The sequence below is a fragment of the Panthera onca genome, chromosome B2 (genome assembly GCF_046562875.1).
Source record: "Panthera onca isolate mPanOnc1 chromosome B2, mPanOnc1 haplotype 2, whole genome shotgun sequence".
In the NCBI taxonomy this organism is placed as follows: Eukaryota; Metazoa; Chordata; class Mammalia; order Carnivora; family Felidae; genus Panthera; species Panthera onca.
This window is the reverse complement of record NC_138343.1, coordinates 29949577-29962620: the sequence shown is the minus strand read 5'-3', so window position 1 is coordinate 29962620 and position 13044 is coordinate 29949577. Positions and strand designations below refer to the sequence as shown.

The 13044-nt window shown below is 47.3% G+C and overlaps 2 protein-coding genes and 2 pseudogenes across 8 annotated transcripts in view; 3 read left to right on the top strand and 1 right to left on the bottom strand.

Annotated features, from left to right (window-relative positions):
• Positions 1-13044, top strand: part of LOC132666874 (class I histocompatibility antigen, Gogo-B*0101 alpha chain-like) — a 426482-nt gene that overhangs the window by 143535 nt on the left and 269903 nt on the right. The gene's annotated exons all lie outside the window — the stretch shown is intronic.
• LOC132666876 (patr class I histocompatibility antigen, A-2 alpha chain-like) overlaps positions 1-13044 on the top strand; it is a 538163-nt gene that overhangs the window by 322519 nt on the left and 202600 nt on the right. The gene's annotated exons all lie outside the window — the stretch shown is intronic.
• Positions 1-13044, top strand: part of LOC132677782 (class I histocompatibility antigen, Gogo-B*0103 alpha chain-like) — a 253922-nt pseudogene that overhangs the window by 38278 nt on the left and 202600 nt on the right. The gene's annotated exons all lie outside the window — the stretch shown is intronic.
• The window catches only part of LOC132675691 (class I histocompatibility antigen, Gogo-B*0201 alpha chain-like), a 51184-nt pseudogene continuing 50626 nt past the window's right edge, over positions 12487-13044 (bottom strand). Inside the window, exons 7-8 of the transcript XR_014137697.1 lie at positions 12992-13039; positions 12487-12863 (exon numbers count right to left, since the gene is read on the bottom strand). The product of XR_014137697.1 is annotated as a class I histocompatibility antigen, Gogo-B*0201 alpha chain-like (transcript). The remainder of the gene's footprint in view (positions 12864-12991; positions 13040-13044) is intronic.

The window sequence follows — 13044 nt, the reverse complement described above, 5'->3', positions numbered from 1 at the left end:
AGAACCAACGTATAAACAGATTAGGTTCAAGAGTGAGAAAGCAGCCGGCCTCCATGATGGTCACACAGAGGTGGTAGAATCAACAGAAAATCCCCAGGCCCTGCCTTCCCCAACCTTTCCCTGCTTCATGGGTCCACTTGTTCTTTGCCCAAACGCAAAACCTGTTTCCTTATTTCCCTCCCCTCAAGCAGCCTGATTACAGGGAAATCACGTTGACCACCCCTTCCTCTAAATCTACAGGGCAGTGGCCACCCTGAGGAAGGGAGCTGGATCAAAGAGGCAAAGTGAGGCCACAGGGCACAGTCCACATGCTCTGCTCTAAATGGTCTTTTGGGCTGTGCCCTGAGAGACTGGGCAAGGCAAATCTGGGAGGTAGGATCGAACCAGCACAGCTGCCCTGAGAATGACCTGTCCCCTCTGCCCAAAAGGTCAAGAGGGATCCACATCTCCTTTTGCATATGATCCACAAAGAAACTCTAGGAAACATAGGGGCAGGTAGAGGGAGCCAGGAAAGAGTACAGGTGGGAGTGACTCAGAGGAACAATTCAGGACACAGGTCTTGGAGGAACAGTTTCAGGGGCTGCATAGTGGACAGAGGTGACCATCTGTGCTTAGGACGCATCGATCTGCTATAAGTGGATCCTCCCAGTGGGACATCATAGGCAGGGCTCTGGCACCACAGACTGACCCCTAGGTGTGGTCTTGTGGGTCTTTTTCTTGGATTCCTCATGATGGCTGGAGAGATTGGGGAAAGGGTGCACATAGGAAGGAAATAGGGTCATCAACTCTTGTCTGGATTCCTCCCCAGTGTTGAATCCCTCCCCGCTAGCTCTCTGACCCTTTCTTGCTTGTGCCTCTCTGATTCCATGATCTCCTGGGCCCTCTGCAGTCAGGACATAATTGCCACACATCACCCCAGGGTGAGCCCTGCTGAGTCTGAGAGTAGAGAGAGGTAAGGTCAAGTGCTGAGCAGGGAGTGAAGCCCTCTCTGCCCAATCCTCAGCCAGAGCCAGGAGCAGCCATGTTCCACACTCAAGGCCCCGGTGACCCTGACTGTGAGCAGGGCTAAGGGTGTGGATGCAGATGTGGCTCACAGGCCACCTCGGCACTCACACTTCCCACTCCTGTTACAGGAGCTTGTCGTCCCCTTCGATCTGTGCAGAGACAGATGAGGGATCCCACATCCCAGGAAAGCCCCTCCCATCCCACCATCTGCCCAGACTCTCACCTGGGCTTCCCTCAGCTGCTGGTGATTTCTTCCTGCATGAAAGAACACACACAATAATGGCAATAACAAAAGCAATAGAAGCAACCATAGCACCCCAATGGTTGGTCACCCATTCTGGTGCACCAGGGCATTTCTTGGAAAAAGGCCTTATATTAACCTGGGATCCCTAATTTCCTCTCCCCACCCTGGCTCTTGACCTGATCAGGGCCAGAGCCTCCTCCATGATCACTGCAGTCTCACCTGAGGTTACACGGTGAGCAATGTGGTTCCAGGGGCTTCCATGTAGCAAGAGAACCTCTGCTCCTCTCCCTGGGAAATCCTTATGACCACACACATCCAGTAGGTCCCCTTCCCATCAGGAAGGACTCCCTAAACTGCTGGGCATCCTGGCTCACAGGATCCTCATCCTGAAGCAGATCAGGAAAATATTCCCGGGAGGGAAACTGAAAGCCTAGCACGTCACGGTGACCATGCCCTCCAAGGTCTGGCTGCAGGTGACCTTCACTGTTGGGGACACTGGGGAAGAAAGCACAGAGCCAGCTATGCACATGGCAGAGCACTTCTGCCCTCTAAGTGAGACAAAGAGGACAGGTTTGCTTCTCTCATCTTTCCAGCTCTGACTGAAGCCGTCATTGACCCCAGACCTTCTCCAAGTCTGTTCTGCACCCTACAACCCAATTCCTGAGCTGGCAGGAGGATGCACCTGGGATCCAGGTCTCGCTCTCCTAGATCCTCATTTTGAGGATGAAGAGGGGATATGGGGGGTGGGCTCCTGGGCTGAGGGGACTATAAGGGAACTCTCCGTGACAGGGTGGATGGGGCTTCCTCTCCTGCTTGACACCCACCTTCCTGGTTCAGTTTTCTGTCAGAGGGCCCATGGCCTTCCTGGACTAATGACACTGGGAGGGTGCATTTCCATCCCCACCTGCTTGGTGTCTCTATCCAGAGGCTGTAACAGCACAGGTGGGTCATGGTACCAGGGACCAACAGAACATACGTGCATCCCACAGGCCAAGGAGGGTTTCCTTGGACAGTGTTGTTGGGGGGAGGTCAATGGGTCTGGGGAGGGGAAGGCCCCGCACCAGGGTTGAACCTGTTCTGCCCAGAAGTCCATCCAGGATTCCAGATATTTCTGCAGGCTTCCACCAAGCTCTCCCTGCACATAGGCTGAGGCAGCCTGGTTTGAAAGCCATCTGCATCATGATTTCCTTAGCCAAGGTCTGCGGCGAGGACCAGGGAACTGGCCATCCATGGGTCTTCAGGTCATAGGGGAGGAAAGAGCTCCCATCACAGCGGAAATGACCGAAGCTCCTTGGTGCTGTTGTTCTTTTGGATCTCCCAACCCCAGATCTCCTGGAGTGAATAGGAGCCTGCCCCCAGCCAGCAGTGACAAATCCCATCCTGTGTTCTTCTGCCTTCCCCTGACCAGTGACAGATTCCCACCAGAGGGGCCCCTCCCTGCTCTCCTCCACATCTTCCCTGTGCTGGGTGAGTGACGACCACCCCCGGGCTGAAGTCTACAGACCCTCAGTCTTCACCCCACTCCTGGCAAATCCAGTGGAAAGAGACAGGTCGCTGCTCTTGGCCTGGAACTTCCTCAGGAAAGGCTTCCCATCACTCTTGCCCCCACCCTGCACTCACCTCCTTTCTGGGCCTACAGGGCCACAGTGTCTGCCAGAATCTTTGTGAGGCTCTTCTTTCTCTCAAATCCTTGGTCTCTGTGTCCCATGTCTTAGGTCCCAGGACTGCCTTGCCCACAGTCTCTGTGCCTCTGCCATGTCTATGTCACGTCATCATGCAGGAGGGCCGGGCCCTCCGAGCGTCCCACTGTGAAAAATCTCCAATGTACAGATCCATCCTGGGACAGCACCGTGAGGCTATAACGAAGACTGAGGGAACCTGGCAAGGAGGAGACTGCAAATGAAACTGCCTCCTGGAAGTAACTGCTCGTCAAATATTTCTCAGTAAAGCTCTGCTGTCCTGAGCTGCTTGAAGTCTTGAGGATGCAGAAAATGCACATGTACAAGGGACAGAAAAGAGGCTTTCCAGTACAGGAAGATAGGCAAGGGGCCTGAAGGAGAGGGAAGAAGGAATGGCAGTGGGGGTGGGGGTGGGGGGGAGATGTGCAAACATGCAGGACAGGAGCCAGGACAGGGAGGCACGGGTCCTGTAGGTGGTGTGGGTTGGAAGTCAAGGCAGACGTTGGCCTGCAGGGAGCAAGGGACAGACAGGAAGGCCATGCTGAAGGAGAGGTTTTGTCAGCAGGGAAGGAAGGGCAGTCAGGGGCAGGGGTGGGGGGACAAGGCTGAGGGATCTTTGGCCAGAGCTGCCATGGTGCACAGGTGGGTGCTGGTGGGGTCCAGAGCCAGGGGCTGCTTCCTGTGGTGAAGACTCATCAGGAATAAGGTGGGGCCCCGGGGTAGGGGGGCAATGAGTGGGCTGTAGAGTGGATTGTGACCACAGGGAGTTTAGAGTAGCCCAGTGCCCTGGGAGAGGTGTGGGCCTAGGCCCAGAGTGGAAGCGCGGCAGGGTGAGGCCCCCAGGTGAGGAATGGGATGGACCTGCCAGTGTCCCTGGGGAGAGGCAGTCAGAGGGTCTCTGAGACAGGGCAGTGAGCCCAAGGGTAGTCTATATTAGAAAGGAGGGGCAGTGGAAGAGAAAATAGACCTGACACGCCCCAGTGCATACCTTGGGGAAGGACCTGCATGGTGGGGGTGGTCCTGGGAGGGGGGCAGGTCATCCCTCCAAGGAGAGTTAGGGGGAGACTTCCAAACCAGGACAGGCAGGCTGGGAAAAGGTTGGCTGTGGGGAAAGGCTGGTGCTGACCACGTGGCTAGACAGCCAGTTTGGAGACCAGATGTCAGGAGTGGGGCCCTGAGGTCATGGAACCAAAGGATGGGGTTAGGGCCAAGGATAAGGGCAACAGGACCTCAAGCAGCTTTCTGATTGGTGGGGGAGAGGGAAAGGCAGGAGCCAGCAGGGGAGACTAGTGCTGAGGGTCTGGGAAGGGGGGACTGAATGTCCCAGAACAAACTTGAATCAGAGGCTGACAGGAGAGGAGGGGACTTGGGCTAAGATCCAGGAGGAGTGGGTGCTGATGGCAGGGCCCCATGGGAGGAGGTCCTGAGACAGGAGAGCTTGGTGAGGGCCCAGCATGTGGGCAAGGGGTGTGAACAGGCATGGGGCCATAAGGAAGGGGTGCAGAGGGACCAGGGAGACTGGGATTCCTGCGCACAGGGAGAGTGGAAGAAACACAGGAGTGAGGGTGGAATGCAGGAGAGGGGACAGGACAGTGTGGGTGTTGACCCAGGATGGAGGAAGGCCAAGAGACTGCACTGGAGGGGAGGGAGGTGGAGGGGCACCAAGACAGGGGACAAGTCTTGACAAAGCTCTGAGCACCATGCCACAGGCTGGGAGAAGGTGATGGCAGGACAGTGGGAGGGAGAGTTTCTGGGCAAAGACTCCTCAGTAAATTAGCATACTACTGGAAGTCTTAGCTTCAGCAATGAGACAACAAAATGAAACAAAAGGCATCCAAATTGGCAAGGAAGTGCTCAAACTTTCACTCTTCTCAGAAGACATAGTACTGTGTGTAGAAAATTCAAAAGATTCCACCAAAAAATTGCTAGAACAAACACATGAATTCAGCAAAATAACAGATTGTCAAATCAATGTACAGAAATATGTTGCATTTGTATATGCGAATAACGAGGCAGAAATAAAAAGAAACAAAGAATCAATCCTATTTGGGGTTGCACCAAAAACAATAAGATACCTAGGAATAAACCTAACTAAAGAGGAAAAAGTTCTGGACTCTGATAACTATAGAACACTTATGAAAGAAATTGAAGAAGACACAAAGAAATGGAAAAGCATTCCATGCTCATGGATTAGAAGAACAAACATTGTTAAAATGTCTATCCTACCCAAAGCAATCTATACATTTAATGCCATCCCTATCAAAATACCACCAGCATTTTTCACAGAGTTAGAACAAATAATCCTAAAATTTGTATGGAACCACAAAAGACCCCAAATAGCCAAAGAAACTCTGAAAAAAAAAAAAAAAACTGGAGGCATCACGATTCCAGATTTCAAGCTGTACTACAAAGTTGCAATCATCAAGACAGTATGGTCCTGGCACAAAAGCAGACACATAGGACAATGGAACAGAATAGAAAATACAGAAACGGACCCACAACTATATGGTCAACTAAGTTTCGACAAAGGAGGATTGAATATCCAATGGAAAAAAAGTCTCTTTAATAAATGGTGTTGGGAACACTGGACAGCAACAGACAGAGGAATGAAACTACATCCCTTTTCTACAGTATACACAGAAAGAAATTCAAAATGGATGAAAGACCTAAATGTGAGATAGGAAACCATTAACATCCATAAAAACTTCTTCTAGACACAGCGCAAACAAAAGCAAACAGGAGCTACTGGGAGTTCATCAAGATGAAGACCTTTTGCACAGTGAAGGAAACAACCAACAAAACTAAAAGACAATCTAGAGAATGGGAGAAGATATTTGCAAACGACATATCTGGTAAAGGATTAGTTTCCAAAATCAATAAGGAACTTAGCAAACGTCACAACCAAAAATGCAAATAGCCCAGTTTAGAAATGGGCAGAGGACATGAATAGATGCTTTTCTAAAAGAGACATCCAGATGGCTAACAGACATGTGAAAATATGTTAACATCAGGTGAAAGAATGAAATCTTGCTATCTGCAACAACGTGGATGGAACTGGAAGGTATTATGCTAAGTGAAATAAGTCATTCAGAGAAAGACAGGTTATCATACGTTTTCACTGTTATGTGGAACTTGAGAAACTTAACAGACGACCATGGGGCAGGGAAGGGGAAAATACAGTTACAAACAGAGAGGGAGGGAAGCAAACCAGAAGAGACTCTTAAATAGAGATAACAAACTGAGGGTTGCTGCGGGGCGGGGGAGAGGGAAAAATGGGGATGGACATTGAGGAGGGCACTTGTTGGGATGAGCAGTGGATGCTGTATGCAAGTGATGAATCATGGGAATCTACCCCCAAAACCAAGAGCACACTGTATACACTGTATGTGAGCCAAGTCGACAATAAATTATATTAAAAACAAACAAACAAACATGAAAAAAAAAAGAAAATATGCTAACATTTTGCTAAAATGAACAACCCAGGAAACAACAGATTTTGGGGAGCATGTGGAGAAAGGGGAACCCTCTTGCAGTGTTGATGGGAATGTAAACTGGTGTAACCACTCACTCTGGAGAACAGTGTGGAGATTCCTCAGAAAACTAATAATAGAAATACCCTATGATCCAGTAATGGCAACACCAGGTATTTATGCAAAGGGTACAAAGATACATATTTGTAGGGGTACATGCACCCCAGTGTTTATAGCAGCATTATCAACAATAGCTAAACGATGAAGAGAGCCCAAATGTCCATCTACTGATGAATGGATAAAAAAGAGGTGGTATACACGCACGCACACACACACACACACACACACACACATACACACGCAGACACACACACATATAATGGAATATATATGATTTATCCTCAAGAAATTTCCACGTGCATTTGAAAAGAATGTGTATTCTGTTGATGGCTGGAATGTTCAATAAAAGTCAGATTTGTACTATTGGTTTATAGTACGGCTCAAATCTTCTTTATGTTTATTGATATCTGCATAGATGTTCTATCCATTATGGAAAGTGATATATTGCAGTTTCTGACTATTACTGTCGTATTATCTGTTTCTCAATTTCTGTCTGTTTTGTTTTCATGTATTAGGCGCTGAGGTGACAATATATTCAGGATAATTTGACCCTTTTATCATTATAAAGTGATGCTGTTTATGTTTACTAGCATTTTTTCTTTATGTCATATACATAATATTTATTCACATAACATATATTTATATATTTATATAATATCCTGGTCATGTTATATTTGATGTCTTAGGAGTGCAATATTGAAGTTTTATGACCTTCTTTTTAATACCTATTCTTTCTCAAGTTACTCAATCAAGTCTTTTTCCCATTTGTACTTTACATTTCATGCTGCAAGTTTCTCTTTTTCTTTGTGCAATTCTTTGTGTAAATTTTTTGACACATAGGTTAAATGTAGATTTCTCTGGAGAAATTAGTTTCTTTCTTATAAACTTGAGTCAATATCAATCCAGGACAATAATAAACTGAACTAATGACTAGAAGGTATTTTGGCCCCAAATAAACGCAAATTTGGACTACAAATCACAGACAGAAGCGTTAGTCTGTGATTGGAAATTCTTTGAGTAGCTGTTTGCTCACTTCGTGCTAGCTCCAAGCACACCTCCTTAGAATAATATCTTCTTGTTCTTGAAGACAGAGTCGAGTCAATCTGATTCGTGTCACCCTTTCCTGAGGATATGAATCTATGGATCTTAGGTTCCCATATTTTCAGGGAGGGATATTTCTCATGAAATAGAATGAGCTCTGGGCATTATTTCCTGTTTATTAAGTTCATGAGCCTGAGAAGGCAAGCTAAGATTTTCTAGATTTGAAATACACCTTGAGTATCAGAGCAACGATCATCCCTGGTTTTTTGCCCATTATTATATTTTGGCCTAAATGATTATTATTCTCCTGATTTTTCTTTTGGGTGAAATATATACAATATATAATATATATTTTATACATATTATTTTATACATGTATGTATAAATCATGATTAGTTGTTTTTATAGGAAGAGGCAGCCTTAAAACTTAGTCTACTGTGTTACTGGAAGAGGATCCCCATTCACAATTGTTTCATTTCTGAGATTTATCCAGCACCAGATGAGGTGGTAGAATACAAGTCTACCTAAACCAATGGTGATCTGTGTCTTCTGTGAGCCAGCGCTGGTCTGTGAATGTGCATCAGCCCACAAACAGATAGAGACAGAAAAGAAAGTGAAACCTTATCCTGTCTCAGACTGGTAATCAAGACAAAAATAAGCCTGTATATCAAGTCATTGGATCTGCTAAAAACTGTGATTACTAGCTGTTCGTGGACCAAACGTGGAGGAGCACAGTGTTTAACCTGGAATGATTTTTTAGACTTTTGTGAGGGTCACATAAAACCTGGTAAATTTTGGATACTCTGCTCAGAAATACGGGCATGTACAAAGAAATATGAAGTGTCAGTGTATGTATAAGGATCATCTGAAGTGTTACAGATCTGGGTTACTTAATCCTAGGAAGAGACAAAGGCTGGAGAAGACATTTTGAACAATCACTTCATCACCCAACAGTGCTACTCCACTTACTTGTGAGTACAACGGGAGTAGACAAAAGCTGGATCCCATAACAACTATCAAGGGGAAAAGTTGAAAGATGCCATTTTTTAGTTGCTCCTTCCTCCAATCTTACCTGAGTGTCTACAATGTATCATATCAAATTGTAGTCTCAAATCACTGCTCCAAATGTTGCAATTTCTCATTCTTTTTCCATTCCTGGCCCCCAATTTCCATGCCCAGAACTTGTACCATCTTCCCACATAAAAGATTTCCACGTTTAAATATCTTGACTGAGGGCAGAGACCATGGAGAGGAGAACCCATTTTGCCAAATAGCCTTGCATTGGACGTTGCATGAAACTTCACAGTCACGTGACAACCTGCCAGCATCTCTCTCAGGACATGGGACAGATAGGCTGGGACAGCACTAAGTGACATTTGGCACAGGTGTTTGAGTGACAGTGGTGTCATGCAGTTGCAAGGGGCAGCAGCAACAGCAGTCTCAGCCTCCGGATCCAGTGTCCTATGTCAGGGGACTCTGTTGTGAGGGTGGCATCTATACCCAGCAGCAGGGCCCTGGCTATATGTGAGCCTCCCCCTTGGGTCCATTGTGGATTCTGTTCCTGTCTGTGTAGCCTCAAGCCTGGTTTGTGACTTTCCTTGAAATAGAACAAGGCCCCACATTCTCTCATCCCAGTCTCTGTAACTGTGCACATGTATCACAAAGAGGCAGAAGTCGATGCAGGCAATAAATAGCTTCAGAGAGCATGATTTCAGACGTTTTTTCCAGTTTTACTGAGATATAACTGACATACACCATTGTGTCAGTTTAAGGGTACAGTCTCTTGATTTGATACATTTCTATGCTGCAAAATGCTTACAACCAGAGCATTAGCCTAGACCTGCACCTTGTCACATGGTTACCATTTCCTTTTGTGTGGTGCAAGCATTTAAGATCTACACTCTTGTTATCTCAGAGATTTTATGTTGAGCTGATAACCACTTCCTCAATCTGCCACCTGGCTCTGCCCCCTGGGAGAGAAAATATGTATCTCCCAGCAGGCCTTGCATTTTTCTTCCTAGAAAAAACAACAACATGTAAATGTGGATGTAAGACCCCTTCCCACAATGAGGGCTCTCATCAGTGACTTCACTGCAACTCTATCTGGTGGAACCCCAGGATTGCTCGTGGGTTCGTTACAAAACACTCAGGCCTCTCTCCACGTACCCTGTTAGAGTGTTGGGCGTGGACCCAGGAATGACTAGTTAATAAGCCCCACAGGAGAGGCTGAGGCACAGCCACGTGGGAATCCTTCATTATGTGCTTGGTGCTCAGTGTGTGATCTGAAGACCAGAAGGAGCACCAACCTTGCTATAAACCCAGAATCTCACACTCTACTCCAGATTGTCTAGCTCTTCGTAAGTCCAGGAAATTTCTGTGCACACTGAAAGCTAGGTCTCCCCGGAGTGTGTGCCTTCTAGGTGCAGAACCAGAACTGTGCAGTGTGCTCTGGGTGTGCTCTGATCAGCTTGCTTCGTGCTGACGACTCCAGGGTTTGGTCCTGATCCTCTCTCTTCTATGGCCATCATTCCCTTGGTGACCTCATCTATGCTGAAGGCTCTAAACATCATTTATATGGTGTCACCTCCCACATCTATTTCTTCAACCTAGATATTTCTCCCACCCTGCACTCTATCTCCAGCTGGAACTTCGCTTGCATTTCTAATAATCTCAGATTCGACATTCCTAAACTGAGTGCCTGTGATGAAGCTTCCCCAAATGTCCTACTTCCAAAATCTTCCCTGTCTCTTTGGAAGAAAACCCCCCTTTCTTCTTGCAGTCTGAAGTATTGGATGCTGTCCTTGATTCCTCCTTCTCACAACACAGAAATAATACATTAGGACATGCTGCTAAGTTCATCTTTAAATGTATCCAGAACATACACTCACACACACACACACACACACACACACACGCACACACACACAATAACCAGAGTACAGCAACTTCCTGTTATTTCTCTCTTCAAACCCCAAAATAAATCCAACATCCCCCCTCCTGGAAACTGCACTGGCTTCCTACAGTCTCCCTACGGGTCTCCTGCCCTTCACCTGTCGATTCTGCATAGCAGCAAACAGATGCTGCTGAGAGAAGTACTACCACGTGGACCATCTGATCTAAACCATCTGGTGACTACACATGTCACTCAGAGAAAATTTAAAAGTCTTCTAATCCTGAAACCTAGATATCTGAGCGCATTTCCCATGCTCTCAGCTCCAACCAGTGGTCTCTCACCCTTCCTTGAACAAGGACATGCTCCTGCCCTAGTGCATGTGCCTGGAGGTTCCCCGGCCTGGAAAGAATTCCTTGAGACATGCTCTTCAACAACTCCTTGTGTCTCACCCATCTCTCAGAGGTCAGCTTCCCAGTGAGGCTCACACTTACTACCATAGTAAAGTAGCCACCTTCCCTGTCCCCGCACAGGTAACTCTCTGGGTCACCTTCCTCAAAGCACCTACCAATTTCCAATTTAAACACTTCCCTTATTTACCACATTTGTACAATATACAGTTGACTCTGAATTACACTGGTTTGACATGTGCACATCCACCAATCTGTGGACTTTTCTACAATAAGTGCTGTCAATGCAGTTTCTCTTATGTTTTCTTATTATTTTCTCCACCTTAATTTATTGTAAGAAAACATGTACATATCCATGTAACGTACAAAACATGTGTTGAATGACTGTTCCTGTTTTCAGTAAGGCTTCTTATCAACAGTATGTTATTAGTGGTAGTATTTAAGTTTTAGGGGAGTCAAAGGTTATACTTGGATTTCTGACTGCTCAAAGGGGTCATTGCCCTCAGTCCCCAAATTGATCCAGGGTCAAGTAGAGTCTGTCCCTCACCCCTAGGACATATTCTCCACAAGACCAGCACGTTTGCCTCTTCTTACTTACTGAGGTGCTTAGATGAAAAAATAGTGGGTCCTGCACATGGCACACGACATTGTCAGTGGAACGATTGGTCAGCGGAGAGGACCTCTGTCTTCTGGATGAGCCTCAGGCACAGCGGGTCCGTGGCAGCTCCCGCACAAAGTGCCCCCACCTCACCATCAGTGCCGCCTCTACTTTCCCCCAGGGCTGCTCCCCCCTCCACCCTGTCTGCTCAGCTCCCCCCTCCCACAGCATTACCCCTGCACAGCACAGCACACAGTTACATTCCTGTCTTCAGAATCACTGTATTTATGCTCTATGAGGCCATTGCTCCAACCAAATAGAAATCTACATTAAACCCTGCTTTATAAATCCTTGAACATGGATGGGAGCCAGAACCAGCATCACTAGAACTAAGGGCAGGGAGAGGGCATAGAGAGGCAGGGAAGGTAGAAACTAACTGAAGTGTAATAACGATGAGAAACTCTCAGACTCCTCTTACCTCCAGAATTTAATAATCATCCAGAAGACAGCTCGAGAGGAAGGGGAAGATTGGATGAATCTGAAAATTCATGTTTCCAAACCCCAGAGACCCCTGTGTGCAGGGGCCACCTAGGCCTGTGGGAACGACAGTCCAAAGGACTCCTGGATGCTGTAACCACTGGGGTGATCTTGGGAGAATGAGACAGGAACTCGGACACAAGGGCAAGAACAGGCCTGATGCATCACAGACACAGGAAAAAAAACCCCCAAAAGATGGGCCTGAGGTCACAACCCAGGATGGAGCCTGGGCTGACCCAGACACAGGAAGCTCTTGCTCCACAAGGTCCTGGTGACAGGTGACGTCCACGTCCCTGTGGTCATGGTCCTGGTGAGACAAGGTTCCACAGAAGGGACAAGGACAAGGAGCAGAGACATGACCCAGCTGAGGAGGGAGCTCGACACACCAAGGATGCACTGAGCACTGACTGGACCCAGGCCCCTTCCCCACTCGGCTCCTCCAGCCCTCTCCTGTCCCCACCTGCCACAGACACGGCACAGGAAACATCCAGGTTCTGGAAAGTTCTCAGGGCTTTCATTTATTTTCTGTTCCAACCATACAAATCCTCTCTTTTATTATCTCATCATGCCCACATACCAAGAATTACAAAACACAAATTCTTATCAGGATTCTCATTTTCAGTAGGGAAGTAAGGCGTCAGTACTCAGCCCAACATGAAGGACAGACAGGAATGGAGACAGAACACGAACCAGTATGGGAGGGGTCATGGTGGGTTTGGGGCCAGTCTCCTACGTCCTCACGATATGCTAATAGGAACGCAGACACATTCTGACACCATCTGCAGGAAGTCAGGGGATCTCGATGTCACCAAGTGGGAGCGTGAACAGATCCTGCATCGCTCAGTCCACCACAGGCAGCGGGTCTCACACTGTAAAAAAAATTATCATGAATACATTTAGGTCAGTCACATAAGTGCCACACACTCAAAAGCCCCCCTCATGCTCAAAGTGTCCCTAGTGCCCCCACTCCTCCCCACTTCACCCTCCAGAGTCTTACCTTTAGGAGCCATGAGAGACGAATCAGAGCCATGGGTACTGTCATCGCCTGGG